Below are 16,828 nucleotides of genomic sequence, written 5' to 3' on the forward strand. Positions count from 1 at the left end.
ACTCTATTTAATCTCTCCCTCACAGTCGGTGTGGACTTGTTGAGGGACTCCTCCAGACTCGTTGGGCCGAAGGGCCTGTTTCCACACACTGTAAGTAACCTAATCTAATCTCACCTCCAATACATAATCTAAGTGTGAGATCTCCAATTTTGGTCCTGTCAATTTCTCTTTAATTAATTTCAAAGGGCCTCTCATTTCATGTCCGAATATTAACTCAAAGAGAGTGAACTGAGTAGATTCATTTAGGGCATCTCTAATGGCAAACAACACAAATGGGATACATTTATCCCAATCCTTTGGGTAATCCTGACAGTATCCTCTCAACATGGTCTTCAAGGGCTGATGTCACCTTTCCAAAGCTCCCTGGGATTCAGGATGATACACACTGGATTTAAAGTACTGTATACCTAAGCTATCCATAACCTCCTTAAACAGCCAAGCAATAAAATTTGACTCTTGGTCAGACTGAATTTCTCTGGGTAGCCCATACTGTGTGAAGAAAGCTGCTATCTTCTCTACCACCTTTTTTCCCTTGATACTCTGTAATGGAATTGCCTCTGGAAATCTGGTAGACACATCCATTATGGTTAACAAATACAGGTTCCCATTTTTAGTTCTCAGGAGGGGACCTACACAATCAATTATAACCCACGAGAAAGGTTCTTCTCATGTGGGAATTGGCAACAAAGGTGCTGGTTTTATTACCATCTGTGGCTTACCTACCATTTGGCATGTCTGACACATATGGTAAATGCTAACCACATCCTGGTGCATTCCAGGCCAATGAAAATGTTTTTGTACCTTAGCCTGAGTCTTTCGTACCCATAGGTGACCTCCTACAGGTAGTTCCATGTGCTACTCGGAACACATCCTGTCTGTATGCTACTGGCAACACAATCTGGTACACTTCAGCCCATTCCTCCTCTGCACTCACCTGCTGTGGTCTCCATATCGTCTGAGGATTCTATCTTTCAGATAATAACCCTCCAGAATATTCTCTGCCTCCTTTTCGGAGTATGCATCCACATATATATCTTTTATCAGCTTGTCTTGCTGTTGCAAGTCTCTTTGACTTTCAGGAGTAAACACTTCTGTCTGACCCTCTGCCTGTTCAGGTTTTCCCTGCACTATTACATCAAACAGGGTATCCGCTAACTGATCCTCAACTCCTTCATTTTGCTCTTTACTTTTCGCTTTGTGCTGTGACTTATGACAGTGGGATCTGGTTACCACACAGTCTGGGAAAATACCAGGATATTTCTGTTTTAACTCCTCAGTTTCTTGATCTTCCTTGGGCTTCTCCACAATAGGGGTCATTACTCCTACCTTGCATCCTGCCAAATCATTCCCAAGAACAAACTGAATTCCTGGAACAGACACTCTGTCAATCCCTCCCACTGTTACTTCCCCAGTCTTAATTTGGCACTCTGACCTGATCTTACATAGGGGAATGCTAAATTTCTGTCTGTCTATCCCACAAATTGCCACACTCTCGGGTAACAGATCAGAAGGAGTGCATATTCGCTCATCCCTTGCTGTCAGTAACTGGTTGGATCTTGTATCTCTTGAAATTATAACTTCTTGTCCTTCTCCCCCTGTTCTTTCTGAGTAAACTTTACCCACAGAGGCGAATTCTTTGCAGTGATCAGCTACTAACTCCATACCCAGTCCCTGCCTAGGCTGTGCACTCTCCTGTAGCTCCTTGACTTTTCTTGGGGTCTCCTTTACTCCCTTCACTAATGCCACTGGCTTAGCTTCTTTTACCACATCTTTTCCCACAGTGCCTTTCTTTAATGACCAGTACTGTGACTTTTTGTGTCCCATTTTACCACAGAGGAAAGAGAGAGAGAAGAAAGGGAGAGAGGAAGAATGAGAAAAGGGAGAAAGAAAGAGAGAAAGAAGAAAGGGAGAGAGAAAGAGAGAGAAAAAAAAGAAAGAGAGAGGTTCTTTGCTAAACAAAAAGAGAGAGAATTTGAACTTGAGAAGTTGTGACTGTAACAATGGACCACATGTTACATTGTACCCTATTCAGAACACTTGGTTCTGTCAGGTTGTTCTGCTAGCTTTTAATTCTCTTAAAGGTACAGTACACCCACATCTTCATAGCACTATGGAACATCTGTAAGGTTGAGAAAGTTGTGGATAGTACATTTAGATAGCTGGTCACACCACCAGTAAAGGCTACACAGACTGAACAATACGAAAGAACGGCACATGTTGGAAAGCAGAAACAAACACAAAAATGGTTGAAATACTGAGCTGGTCTGGCAGCATCTGTGGAGAAAGATCCCCAGGGGCTGATATGATTTATCCCAGGCTACTGAAGGAGATAAGGAAGGAGATTGTTGGGGTCAAAAAGTGTGGTGCTGGAAAAGCACAGCAGGTTAGGCAGTATCAGAGGAGCAGGAGAGTCGACATTTTGAGCATCAGCCCTGATGACTCAGCTGCTCCTCGGATGCTGCATGACCTGCTGTGCTTTTCCAGCACACACATTTTGACTCTGACTCTCCAGTATCTGCAGTCCTCGCTTTCTCCTAGGGGATTTCTGGGGCTTTGACAGAGTTCTTTGTATCCTCTTTAGCCAGAGGACTGGAGAATAACTAATGTTGTTCCTTTATTTAAGGCAACAGGCATAATCCAGGAAATTATAGGCCTTACATCAGTGGTCGGGAAATTATTGGAGATGATGCTTAGGGACAGGATTTACTGCACTTGGAGAAACATGGATTTAATACAAGTAATTAGCATGGCTTTGTGTCAGGGAAGTCTTGTCTCACAAACTTGACTGAGTTTTGAAGAAGTGACAAAGGTGGCTAATGAGGGTAGGACAGTGGATGCAGTCTATGTGGACTTTATTAAAGCATTTGATAAGATCCCTCATGGTAGGCAGGTCCAGTCGCATGGAATCCATGGTAAGTTGGATATAAACTTGGCTTAGTCACAGCAGAAGAAAGTGACGACTGCAGATGCTGGAGATCAGAATCGAGATGTGGTGCTGGAAAAGCACAGCAGGTGAATCAGCATCCAAGCAGCAGGTGAATCAACATTTCGGGCAAGAGCCCTTCATCAGGGCTAGCCATAGCAGACAGAGGGTAGTTGTGGAGGGGTGTTTTGTTGATGAGGGTCTGATGATGGTGGTGTTCTACAAGGATTAGTACTGGGACTTCTGTTGTTTGTAATATATAGAAGAAAATATACATGGTCTGATTCGTAGATTTGCTGATGACACAAAAGTGATGGCATTGTGGATAGTGAGGAAGGTTACCAAAGGATACAGCAGGATATAGATGAGTTGAAAGTTGGGTGGAGAAATGGCAGATGGAGTTTAATCCAGACAAGTTAGAGGTGATGCATTTTGGAAGGTTAAATGCAAGAGGCAAATATACAGTAAGTGGCAGGATCCTTAAGATCATTGGTATACAGAGGGATCTTGGGGTGCAAGTCCATAGCTCCCTGAAAGTGGAAACACAAGTAGATAAGATGGTAAAGAAGGTGTAGAACTTGGTTGCCTTCATTTGTCAGGGCATTGAGAATAAAAGTTAGCAAGCCATGTTGCAGCTGTTTAAAGTTTTAGACAGGTCTCATTTGGTGTGTTGGGAGCATTTCTGGTCACCATACTAGAAGAATGATGTGGATACTTTGGACAGGGTGAAAAGAAGTTGACCAGGATATTGCCTGGATTGGAGTGTATTAACCTGAAGGGGAGGCAGTTCTCCAGTGAGGCTTAATGCAAGCTGCAAGAACAACACCTCACCTTACCCTTGGGGACATTATAGCCTTGAGGACTCAACGTCAAGTTGAACAATTTTACAGAATGACCACCTCTTTCCATGTCTGTTACCCACCCCAATACCCCAGGTCCTGTCAGCACATTGGGTGCTCCCAGCCCAGTCAACCCATTTTCAACTACTCACTGCTCCCACTATCAACATCTCGCTTCTCTTCATTCCTGGTTTACAATCAGTAATCCCTTTGTGTGCCTACATTTTTTCTCTCTGTCTCTGTTTCTCTGGGCTCTGTTTCCACCTAATTGCACACCCCACCCCATCATCAGCATAAATCCCAGCTGCTCTCAGTTCTGAAGAAGGGTCACTAGACTTGAAATGTTTTTCTGTCGTCTCTCTATGATGTTGCTCGACCTGCTGAGTTTCTCCAGCAAATTCTGTTTTCGTTTGTTTTAGATCTGCAGCATCTGCCGTTGTTTGGTCTATATAGTTGTATCACTCTCTTCTGCATTGAACTTCACCCAAGACTTTATCCGCTACTGCACCAATTTACAAAGTCTACAGTCATCTCCTCATTGGTTCCAAATTTCTTTTCAACAGTAAATCTTGCCCTGCAGGTCAAGATTAATACACATCAGAATAAAAAAAAGTCCGAACATTGATCCTTGGGGAACCCAAAAATGTATCACACTATTTATCAATCCTAAATTCTTAAATGAAATAAAAGAAAGGATTCCCCCATATCTGTTTTTGCTGTTCTAATTCAGATGACACTGAGTAGGACTAACAATGGCAGGTAGCCATTGTCAAACAACTTTATTTATAACTTACCAACAGAGAGTGCATCAGAGAGGACAATCAAAGAAAATGCATGGCTATGCAGCTTGATCTGCTTTTTATTTTAATTTCAAACGTTTGAGAAAGAAGATCTTTTTTTCATAACTTGGCATTAAGTTAACCCGACATTACCATTAATTAGTAGGGATCAACACAAAGCATCCTCTTTATATGAAATCCTGGTAATAAAATGAATTAAAATTGATTTTGCTTTCTGGAAGTTTAATAAGGATCTTCAATAAAATAAGGATCAACCGGATGAACTAGTGAAACTACTCTTGTGCACTTAGCTGCCTAGTGGGTTATTTTCTTGATTTTCTGCCTCCAGTAGGTTATTTGTAGTTGATGCAAGAACACTTATGTTTGTTCCCATAACATAAACCTAAATGTGGGTAACAATAGATGTCTATTCCAGTTCCTGATACATGCATAGTTACAGTCAGAGCCCACACAGTCAGTGTTTGAGCTAATATTAGTATAATACAGAGACCCCAATCATTAGGGGAAATGCAGAGTTGATATTCATACCAGACAAGTCAAATCCCCAACAGAAACCTGGTTGGAATTATCATAATTTGTTACCAAAGTGATCTTTTACTTAAGTATAAGTGCACAATGTTATTGATTTTGTTTTAATAATAAAACAAATGTTAATAAACAGTCAAAATTAAGATAAACAAAAAAAAAACAACGTTGCCTTATAGCATGATTCAAAAATTTTTAAATATGTGATAGAAATAAGCCAAGCACCCTTTTATACATTAAACAGAGACAACAGCTTTATATTAGAATCAGTGTGCCCTGGAACAGTTTATAGGTATTGTTGCAATTATAAGAACATTTAGTGCTGAACTTCTGGCAAGACCTGGCCTACCTCACTTCCAAGAGAGAGGAAGACATTATTTATTTTTAACACCTTTATGGGCTTGAAGTAATTAAAGTTTCAAATCATCAACTAGAACTGAAGATAACTCTTCCCTAATTATGATTATTATGCTCCTGATTTAGCTTCCTTCCATTGTTATACCATACCTGACAGAGCTTCAATAGTTTTTTTTGTGTTTTTATTGAATACCCATCTGAAGATGAATGTGTTGTTTTCATTTATACTTGGTTGTCAACATCACCACATAATCATCATCATCATCATCAGAGGATTCTTCCTCACTCTATTTGTGCATGCTCAGTGTGCTGTATATTGGTTTGAGATGGCCTTTTGTCCCTTCATAGTGTAGTACTGTGATTACAATGTCTTTATATGATCTGGACTGGCTACATATTTTAGAAACATTTGCTGCTATCCAAGAAGTTGTACTGTTTATTTCTGATTCATGCGCCAATCTGACATTATTTTTCTGCACTAATGCATCCTTTATGTATAAGGTCAATATGTTTTGATTTGAGCCTGAGGAATTATGAATTGTTTGCCTTTGAATATCCCGTCCTTGAAGAGGGTTAGCACCCCTCTGCATGAGCAGCATATATACAGCTCAGGGACCTGTGGGTCACGTTCAGGCAACCTGCTAAATGTTGATCATAGAATCCCTACAGTATGGAAACAAGCCATTTGGCCCAACAAATCCACACCAACCCTCTGAAGATTATCCTACCCAGACCCATTTCCCTACCCTATCACTCTACATTCCCCTAATACACCTAACCTACATCCCTAAACACTATGGGCAATTTAGGATGACCAATTCACCTAACCTTTGGACTATTGGAGGAAACCAGAGCAGCCAGAGGAAACCCACATAGCCACAGGGAGAATGTGTAAACTCCACACAGACAGTCGCCTCAGGTTGGAATCGAACCTGGGTCACTGCCATTGTGAGGCAGCAGTACTAACCACTACATCCTCCTGCAAATTTGCAGCAGTTCACCATCTGATGTATCTTCCTGGATCTGCTCTGCTTGACTCTGACTAAAATCTATGAAATCAATGGCAGGGCATGGAATCTTTGGTGTTGCAAGGGATAAATTTGTTATCTATTGGATCATAAGGAGAGAACCCTGCACACTGGCTGGCCAATGATAAGCAGTCCATTTGTTCCAATAGTGTAAAAGGTTTCAGGTCCATCCCAAAGATCCATTGTCGGATGTAAGATAGATAATCTTAATGCATGCAATAGCAGATACACTGTAAACAGTTAAATTACATCATGTGGACTGCACCTGGTTGTGCCAGTTTCCTGAGTATGTTTCATGAAAGGTACATAAGGCGATGATAGTTGTGCTGGCACCAGTACCTTTTCTTGTATATAAGGCACGTTATATTTAATACAATAGAGTGCAATGTTAGCCTTAGAGGAACTAAATATTAAGGTGAGGATGCTGTGCTTCAGTTGTACCGGACATAAAGGGAGGATATAAATATGTGTTCAGAGGAGGTTTACTACCTAAATACCTGGGATGATTGTGTTGTCTCATGAGGAAAGATTGGGTAGGGTGGGCTTCTTTTCACGAGCATTCAAAATAATGTGGGGTGATTTGATTTAAATTTATATGTCCCTGAATGGTTTTGACAAGATGCTCATGGAAAGGAATACTTCCTCTTGTTGGAAAGCCCAGCATTAAAATTGGGGTCCATCCTTTTGCCAAATGCTGGCAAATGGGACTAGATTTACTTTGGATATCTGGTCAGCATGGATGAGTTGGACCAAGGAGCCTGTTTCCATGCTATTTATCTCCATGTATCACTGTCATAGACTGTATCATGTCTATGACAGAGATGAGGGATTTTTATTTCTTGCTCAGAGGGTTCTGCAACTCAGGAACTCTGCCTCAGAAGGCAGTGGAGATGGGTCATTGAATATTTTAAGGTGGAGCTAGGTAGATTTTTGTTCGAAAAGCCAATCAAAGATTTTTGGGAATAAAAGGGATGGTGGAATTTGTAACACAAAAATATCAACAATGAATTTATTGAATGGCAGGGCAGACTTGAAGGACAAATAGCTTACTTCTGTCTCTAATTTATATGTTTGTATACTGACCATTACCTTCGGACTATATGACTTGAATGGAGGTAAAAGCTTTAGCAATTCTGCTGGCATCCATGCGATGCATCAAATTTCCCACATACTGGGGATAGTCACCGATATCACTGCAGTTACCTCATGGACTCTGTTGACATGTTTGAGTGCCATGAATAGAATTTTGTAAACTTCTTTGTTCTTTGCTTGGCTCTTCTTTACATGCTGCTGTTGAGTATTGTGGTGTTATTTGGGTTTCTCTGGATCATTTTTTTTTATTCATTCATTGGATGTAGGTTTCACTGGATCAACCGACATTCATTGCCCATCTCCAATTGCTGCAGAGCAGTTAAGAGTCAACCGCATTGCTATGGGTCTGGAGTCACATATAGGCCAAATGAGGTAGGGACAACGGTTTCCTTCCCTACAAGACATTAGTGAATCAGATGGGTTTTTCCAACAATTGGCAATGGCTTTATGACCATCATTAGACTCTTTAATTCCAGATAATTATTGAATTCAAATTCCACCATGGCAGGATTTGAACCCAGGTCCTCAGAACTTTGCCTCTAGTAATAATCTGGCAATTATACCACTGGGCTATTGCTTCCTCTTAATTACACATTCTAGCCCCATGTCCTCTTGTAAAACATAGCTTATATCATGGAATGCTAGACACTGTCTTATGAGTGAGCCAAGCCACACATCATGCAAGATTGTCATATTATACTGGCCCTGTTGATTGGAGCATTAGTTGTTCCAGAGTCCAGCATTTGCAGGGGGCGATAATAGTGTAGTGGTCATGTCACTGAACTATTAAGCCAAAACCTTAGGCTAATATTGTGGGGGCATGAGTTTGAATGCCACCAAAACAGATGTTAAGATTTGAGTTTGATAAAATGAACTGGAATGAAAAAGCAAGCCTAATGGTAATCACGTAGCCATTGTTGAAAACACGAGTGTGCTTTAAGGAAGGAAATCTATCATCCTTACATCTTCTGGTCAATGTGTGACACCTGACTGACAACAACGTGGTTAACTCTAAAATGTTTGGGATAGTCAAGAAATTGCTGGTCTAACCAGTCATCCCACAACTATGAACAATGTTACAATTGCTTGAATGTTCACCATTCTTAAAGTCCAGCATTGATATTATATTCTTTGGGTTTGTCTAGAAATGTTTTCCTGAACAATTGGAGTAGGGGCAATGACTCATTCCATAAAACTTTTTCAGTCAATTTATTTGCAGCAAAATCACAATTTGCACCTTTGCTTCATATCAATCTGTAAAAATTGGTCAATTGTTTCACCTGGCTGTTTGCAGTTTGAAATGAACTCAAACTTTTGCAGTCTCTAATTGAATCAAACAAGATGTTGATCTTCATAAATCTGAATAAAATTGCCAGGACTTTTGTACTCACTGTTGGAAATACCAGAGAATTTTATTTTACGTAACCCTTCAATGCCCCAAGTGAGGAGAAATTTGACTACCTGTCATTTTTTTGTCAGTTACCTATTGATCGGTAAAGTACATTTCAAATCTTTCTTGAAATAACTTTCTTGAAGTTCTGACAAAATGACAATGGATTGATAATACATGAGATGTTTGCTTTCCATCTTTCTTTGTTATAGTTTTATGCTCTTCAAATTGTCAGTGTAACAATTTGCATTGCAATGTGCTGCTTTCCTGGTTTAATTTTTCTGTTAGCTTCTCTTCTCTTTTCTATATTGTAAAATGGCGTTGCCCCTTTAAATCCTGCAGATTTGTGCTTGCACATGAAAACAGTGTGAAAGCAATAGGGAGAAGTAATTTTTGGAATTCAAAATTAGGTAATGATACTGAAGAACTGGTGAAAACTTGTGAAGTATATTCCAGATGAGAAAATATCCAGCTAAGGTGCTTTTCATTCCATGGTGAAATATCAGAAACTCATGGGAATGAGTACATGCCAATTTCTTTGAAGTGGAAGTGAAATAGTGCTTTGTTTTTGTTGATAGCTATAGCAAGTGAACGAGTGTTGAGTGTATGCCCAATACCACAAGTCCAAAAATTATTGACGTTTTGATAAGTTGGTTTGCATTTTTTGCGTCACCATAGGTGTGGGTGTCAGGAAAAGGTCCACAGTTTACTTCAGAAAATTTGTATGTAAGAATGCCGTTGTATCACCCAGCAACAAATAGTGAGGCAGAAAGAAGTGCACGGATTGTGAAGGGATTTTTGCATACGTATTTGTGGATGACAAGTTCGGGCAGTAATTTCAATGTTTCTCTTTGTCATAAGCTTGACAATTTTCTGTTCTCTTATAGAATAATCCCACAGTACACAATAGGATGCTTGTCTAATGAGGTAGCATTTGAACTCACTCCTAGAATAAAGTTTAGTTTGCGTAAGCCTGACATCAATAGAATAATAAGAGAAAAATAAGACAAGGTTATTATGAGTCATGATACGCATGACTCGAAACTTCAATAGTTGAGTGCCCACCAGAACATCGTCATGAAAAACCATTGGGCTTCTAAGGAGAAGTATGTGATTGCAGTGTTGCAAAGAGACTTAAAAAGATTGGAGATAAACTCTGAGACTGTTATTTCAGTAGTTAGCTTGGAAAAGAAAATCTGATGAAAGCACTTAATCCTGCGACAGTCCAAATACTTCCTAAATGAAAGACTGAAAAAGTGTAAATATCACAAAGGAATTGAAGGTTTGTCACTATCACAGAGCAAAGTGAGCAAGGATCTTCAAAAGAGATAAATTGATCAGTGGCACAATCTCAACCAGGAAGGGAAAATGGTAGTCAAAGTTGAGACCTGACAGTCAGAGAAGTTAATAGATCAGACTCAAGCAAATGAAAACAGGAAAGGAACTATATGGCTTACTTGAAAGAATGATGAAAAGAAGAAAGAAAACAAGTTATTTTCATTATTATTTGGTGATAGTTTTGTGAAACAGCCAATGGTATTAAGAAAAAACAATATTATTTTTGTATATGTGTTACATGCCAGTGAAGGGCATATATATTTTAGTTGTAATGATGGTTGAAAATTAATATGCCACTCAATGTTAAATTTCAGCTGTGGAAACAGATGTTGGTTTAAGTTATATTACATTCTAGAAAATTAACATAAAACCAGGAGTAGGTTATATACCCCCTCCAGTGTGTCCTACCATACAGTGAGATGATGGCCGATTTGTAGCCTAATCCATATACCTGCCTCTGACCCATTTCCTTTTGCTTAACAAAAATGTATCGATTGCAGATTTAAAATTAACAACACATCCAGCATCAACTGCTATTTTTGCAGTGAGTTCCAAATATCTACCACCCTTTGTGTGTAGAAAAGCTTCCTAACATCTCTCCTGACAGTATGGCTCTAACGTTTAGACTATTTCTCCTCATTTTAGAATCTCCAACCAGAAAAATTAGTTTATCTTTATCTGCCCTTTCTGTTTCGGTTAATGTCTTGAAGATTTCAATCCGATCATTCCTTAACCTTCTAAACTCTAGCGAAAGCAGGCCTAATTTGTACAATCTTGCCTCTTGATTAACTACTGAAGCCCCAGTATCTTTCTTGTAAACCTATGTTATTCCCTCTCAGCACAACATATCCTTCCAAAAGTGAGGTGCAACCTAGATGTCAAATAATTCTAAAGAGCCACACACAAATACTGTCTTTATGTTGAAATGGTTTCTTTGATAGCATACAAAACAAAAGGCAGTTTTTTTTATGTGCTGAGGGATTCCAAAATGAGAAACAAATGATCGTCCGTTGACTGTATTTGCTGGCCATTAGAACAATTTTGTGAGAGGCAGCTTCCCAGTCAGTTGCCTATCCACTCGCTGTTCTAGCTAGCATAGTGGGTGGACTCCCAATGCTTTCAGCCCAATCACAAAATAAGAAGTTATGGAATATCTGCTGGTATACCAGGCACAGCTGTAGCATCACTGATGTGGGCTACAAAATGGAAGCACTCTCAGTGTGTTAAAATCATGAAATATTTGAGAGGAAGCATCTGTGCTGCATGACTCTGTGACTCTTTGACTCAGTGTGGAGAGGAAGCCCTGCAGATAGACGATTATGGCTGTATGGCATGAGATTTTTGATGGTGGCACTTTCTTTAGGTAATGACCCCTCCCACACCCATTTCTAACACACCCTGGATAGCTGCAGGGACAACACCTCAATAGGATGAAAATTGCCCCTAATTGAGTTCTTAACTACTTAGATTGCTTGCTTCCTGCTATTTGCCAGGGTCTTAATCCATTCTACAGGACAGCCTTGACCACATAGCCTGGCCGTGAATATGTTGGAGAGCTATTTTAGGGAGACACCCCCCCCCTCAATTTTCTTGCCAGTATTTACCTCCATTTCCACACACTGGTCAGAGAAAATTCATCACCAAGACATTAACATATTAACATTGGCATTAACATATTAACCCCTCTGCCCTCACTAAACAATAATAAAATCTTCCATTAATTTATAACAGGAAGACTCTTGATAAAGCTTTGACTGTGCCAGAGAGTTTTCTGGAATTCAGGATATTTGTTGCCAATTCTGAAGAAGATTTATTAGTCTTACAACTCTGACAATGGACTTTGGTTTTGTTTTTGGTGAAGTGCAACTTGCATTGAGTCTTTTGATGGGTTTCTGATGGTGAGGCCTAGAGGACAAGGGCAAATTGGCACCCTGTTTTGTGAGTAGGAACCTGGATGGCCTGCTGGACCATTTGGTACAGATTCAGAACACCATCATCTACTCACTCAATCTGGACACTTTCCCATTGCGCAAAACTAACTGCTGTGCCACCCACTTCCATCTCGAGTAATAGATTAGATTAGATTACTTACAGTGTGGAAACAGGCCCTTCGGCCCAACAAGTCCACACCGCCCCGCCGAAGTATAACCCACCCATACCCCTACATCTACATCTACATTTACCCCTTACCTAACACTATGGGCAATTTAGCATGGCCAATTCACCTGGCCTGCGGGAGGAAACTGGAGCACCCGGAGGAAACCCACGCAGACATGGGGAGAACATGCAAACTCCACACAGTCAGTCGCCTGAGGCGGGAATTGAACCCGGGTCTCAGGCGCTGTGAGGCAGCAGTGCTAACCACTGTGCCACCGTGCCGCCCAATACTTGCCTGTCTCTCATTCCAGGGGGTAAACTACTCACAATAGGGCAGAAAGACTGAAGATGGGCAGTGAGCAGCCTGCCATTCACCTCTTCACCTTTAGTGTGAAGACCATCCTGACTCTGATCACTGTGAATGGCAGACTGACTTTGTCCAAACTCCTGGACTAGGATTGGAGGTTGCCTTTGGCTTTCAATAGCTGGAACCACCATGACAGAAAGTTATCCCCTTGACTTTCCTTAGGCCTGCTGACAACTATGACAAGGTTCCTGGCTTCATGCTGCACTCAATGGCTAGGCAAGATGGAAGTAACACAAGTGTGCTCTCTCTGGCTAAGAGCACAAAATGCAAAAAGCCAAAGCAAGGCAGGGATCCTATGATTCAGGCTGAGTTGGTGAAATGACAGCAAGTGAATAAGACCACAGATACAGCACAATTCAGTCCATGGGCTAGGTGCCTGTCCTAGGCACATAGTGGCCTTGCTGCAGCATTACAAATGATAGCTGCTTGTGCAGTCTGAGATGCTGCACTGAAGTGCAGAAGTGCAGGATAAATGAATTTGAGGGATGTGCCTTGAGCTTTTTTAGAGGCTAGCACAAATTAGACGTCAGTGTTTGTGGAGTAGAGGTAGGTGTGGCCAGTGCCCATGAATGTTGGTACCTAGTGCCCAACATGGAGATCCTTTGGAGCAAGCAGCGAGCTGAAGTCACCAGGCACCTGCTCTGACTTCCGTTTGGAAATTTCTTGACCTTCAGCTTGTTCAGCAGATTTGGTAAGTTTGAATGCAGAATATTAGTGAACTTGTTGGGATTTACATTGATCTACAATCTTCAATTCACCAATTAAAATAAAAAAAACCTTATAATATAAAGCAGATGCTTATTTATCTGTTCCACTTTAGGTCTAACCTGGTGCTCACATTGGTGTAATACCTCTTCCTGGGGAGTTTCTGGTTAACTATTTTTGGATCAACAAAATGATTGACTACATCAAGATCTTATAAAGCAAAACACTGCAGAAGCTGGGCATCTGAAATAAGAACAAAAGTGCAGATTACTCAACAAGTCAGGCAGCATCAGTCAGAGAAACACTTTTCCAGTTGATGATCTTTCATCTGAACAGGTCTGATCAAGTCAAACATCATGAAGCTGAGACATTCATTCTGTTTCTCTAAACAAATGCTGCCTGACCCGCTAAGCACTTCCAGCACTACTTTATTGATGATAGTAATGTCTAACTTCACTGGTTTTAACAAACGCACATTAAAATAGCAGAAACACACACTGCTGTGGCAGATGTAATATAAACCTGTAAAAGTCATCAGGGAAATCAGAACAGAGCTTAAAAATGCTCCACTTTTCCTTCTCAAGCAGCTTAATTGGCACGTAAACAGTCAAACTAACAAAGATGCATTTAATCCAGCTGTTCATTGAACAGAGGATACCATTTACTCAAAGACCTGTAGGAGCAGCAATCTTATTAAGGCGTCAAGAGAGAGAAGCTGAGAGACTTGTGCCTCCTTTTCCAAGTAAGGTCCGCTAAAGCACTTGCCTACAATTAAGATCATAGAGATGGATCCTACTCAGTGAGAGCTGCAGGCCAGTCAGAGACCAGCAGCTCTTACCCTCAGAGGAGGCCATTCCTGCTGCCACACTGGGAGTCCCAGGATCTCTCAGGATCCAGGACAGGGAAGGAGATGAGCAGAAGACATTTCTCAGCTTGGGTATTATGTTGAGTGCTAAGCAAATTCGGACAGGGCAGGATCAGAGCAGGCAATCCTTTCCCGTTATCAAATTCCTCAATCAAGCAACCATCCTTCTCAGTACGTCCTCATTGGTGTGAGCTTTTATACCCTCATGAAAATTTTGAATATTCTGTTAGTAACATGAATAGAAATTCATGTGTGTGCTGTACGTACAGAGCCATGAATTTTAGTTCCCATTATTTTCTGGCCCTTACTTACCATGCTCCAGCCATTTTTAATGGCCAGGATTCTTCACCACCTTTTCTCAAGCAGCAGCTCACAGACCACACATCAATCACTGAGAAATCAGCTGACCTAATGATCCACATTATACTTGTAATGGTATCTTCAAATCTACAGCCGTAAATGTCAGAAGTTTACTGTTAAAGGATTAATGGTTCTCAAATCTTTTTGCTGACTTAGAAGAGGCGAGCTGAGAATGCAAATTATAACACTAAGATTATTACTGCAAGGCAATTATAGATTAATTATATGAAATTAATTAATATATGAATTCTCCATCATGTACCGACAGACACTAATTGCACATTATGAGAGAAAAAGCATCATTTTTTTGCACCTAGAACAACAGCTTCTTTTAATATTTATTGATCATTTCGCTCTTGTCAGTGTGATGCAATTATTCGTATTCATCAGATAAAGCTTAAAGGCATGGACTTAATAGTTTGTTGCAGATTTGAGATGGATATTAAAGAGCTTAGGTAAAGTACTGTGACCAACATTGATGCCAAATTAACACCCAAAAACAGACTAATTTGTCCTTTGTTGTTTGTGGGATTTTGTTGTGAGCAGACTAGCTGCTGCATTTGAGTATAATACAAAATAGCATTAATATTATAAGCAGCACTCAATGGCCAACTGTTACATAACTAGTTAAATGTATTTTTGGACAAAAAAATAGTTGAGTTAGACATTTAATTTGTTTTCGGCTACTAGTAACTCTTCTGTCACATCTCCCATGTATGAAGTTTAACTTTTCTTAATTGTTGCAGTTGTTGAAGATGGTGTGTCTACAGGGACATAATGAAAGAACAAACAGAAGGGGGTGATTGTGTCAGAGCTGGAGGGAGAATGACAGGTCGGGACAGTTGACAGTAGAAGGCCTTGAAGTAAAGAGCAGGCAAATGCTAAAAAGTCCAAACAAGAGTGCTGACCAGAAAATAATATCAGTGATAGAAGGTAACAGAATGAAGAGGGAAAATCTTAAAAGCTATGACAAGAATGTCTGGAATTGGTAAACTAGTATAGATTTGTTTTTTCACATGTCTATTAATTTAATAAAAAGTGGGGTCTTCCTTGTCAAGTAATTCCGCCATCATTCTGCTCATCTCACACTTGAGTAATGTCTTTGGCCATTTGAATGCAGGTAAATATTTCACAAGCTGATATTCAGACATTTTTCAGAAGGTCACTATTATAGAGCTTGCATTGTGAAATAGATACAACCAGAAATGAAAGTTATGAAGGAAGAAGTACAATGTGCTTATATTTAGATTATTTCACCTAACTTTTCAAAAATAGCAAATTAATTAAATATTTCACAGAGTTTCCATGCAGTTCTTAAATATATCCCTACTGCAGTTATGAGGTTACATTGCGGGAGTTAGTTTGTAAGGTTGATTCTATAAGACTGTAAGCTAGCAAATCATGTTATTGGAAACATTGATCAGAGATAACCAACCACATTGTCTGCATGATTTTCCGGCCTGCACTGCCTTGTTGTAATTACAGGATTAAGAATCATCTAAAATCTCCTGAGTTGTAATTAGTTACATGTTTCTGTGAATTATAATTTTAAGGAATTTAAGTATAACTACTGAGCACACATGAAAGGAGTCTTGTCATAGTGACATCAGAGCACTGGGAGCTAGAGCCTGAGTCTGTAGGTTCCAGATGCAATGTTCTTCCTTAGTATCACTTGTCAATAGTTATTTTCAATAAACCTGTTCAACTCAAATGAGTGTTGATTTCACATTACTACTTATTTTTAAATACAAGCATTCATAGGTTCAAGCACGTGAATATATCCCAGTTGAACCATAGGAGAGTATTTATCTTCACAAAATGCCACTGTATGAACAGGATTAAGATAAATATGAAGAAATGTTTGTGGAAATGGATCTGAAATACTTTTTCTCCTGCTCCCTCAACCCCAAGTGCATTCCAATTTCTAGATCTATAACTAAGATCATGCCAATATTGACTCAATTTCTGACTTGAATCAATCTGCAGCTATCGTTGTTCCTTCAATTGATGCTCGAACTCATGATGGTCAGTTTTTCATTGATCATGAATTTGTGTTTTAAGATCAAATGGGTAGCTTGTAAAAAATCCAGTTTACTTTGGTCTAAGGTTATCACTGTAAGCTCATTTTTTTAAGCAGACTGT

The sequence above is a fragment of the Chiloscyllium punctatum genome, chromosome 2 (genome assembly GCF_047496795.1).
Source record: "Chiloscyllium punctatum isolate Juve2018m chromosome 2, sChiPun1.3, whole genome shotgun sequence".
Classification (NCBI taxonomy): Eukaryota; Metazoa; Chordata; class Chondrichthyes; order Orectolobiformes; family Hemiscylliidae; genus Chiloscyllium; species Chiloscyllium punctatum.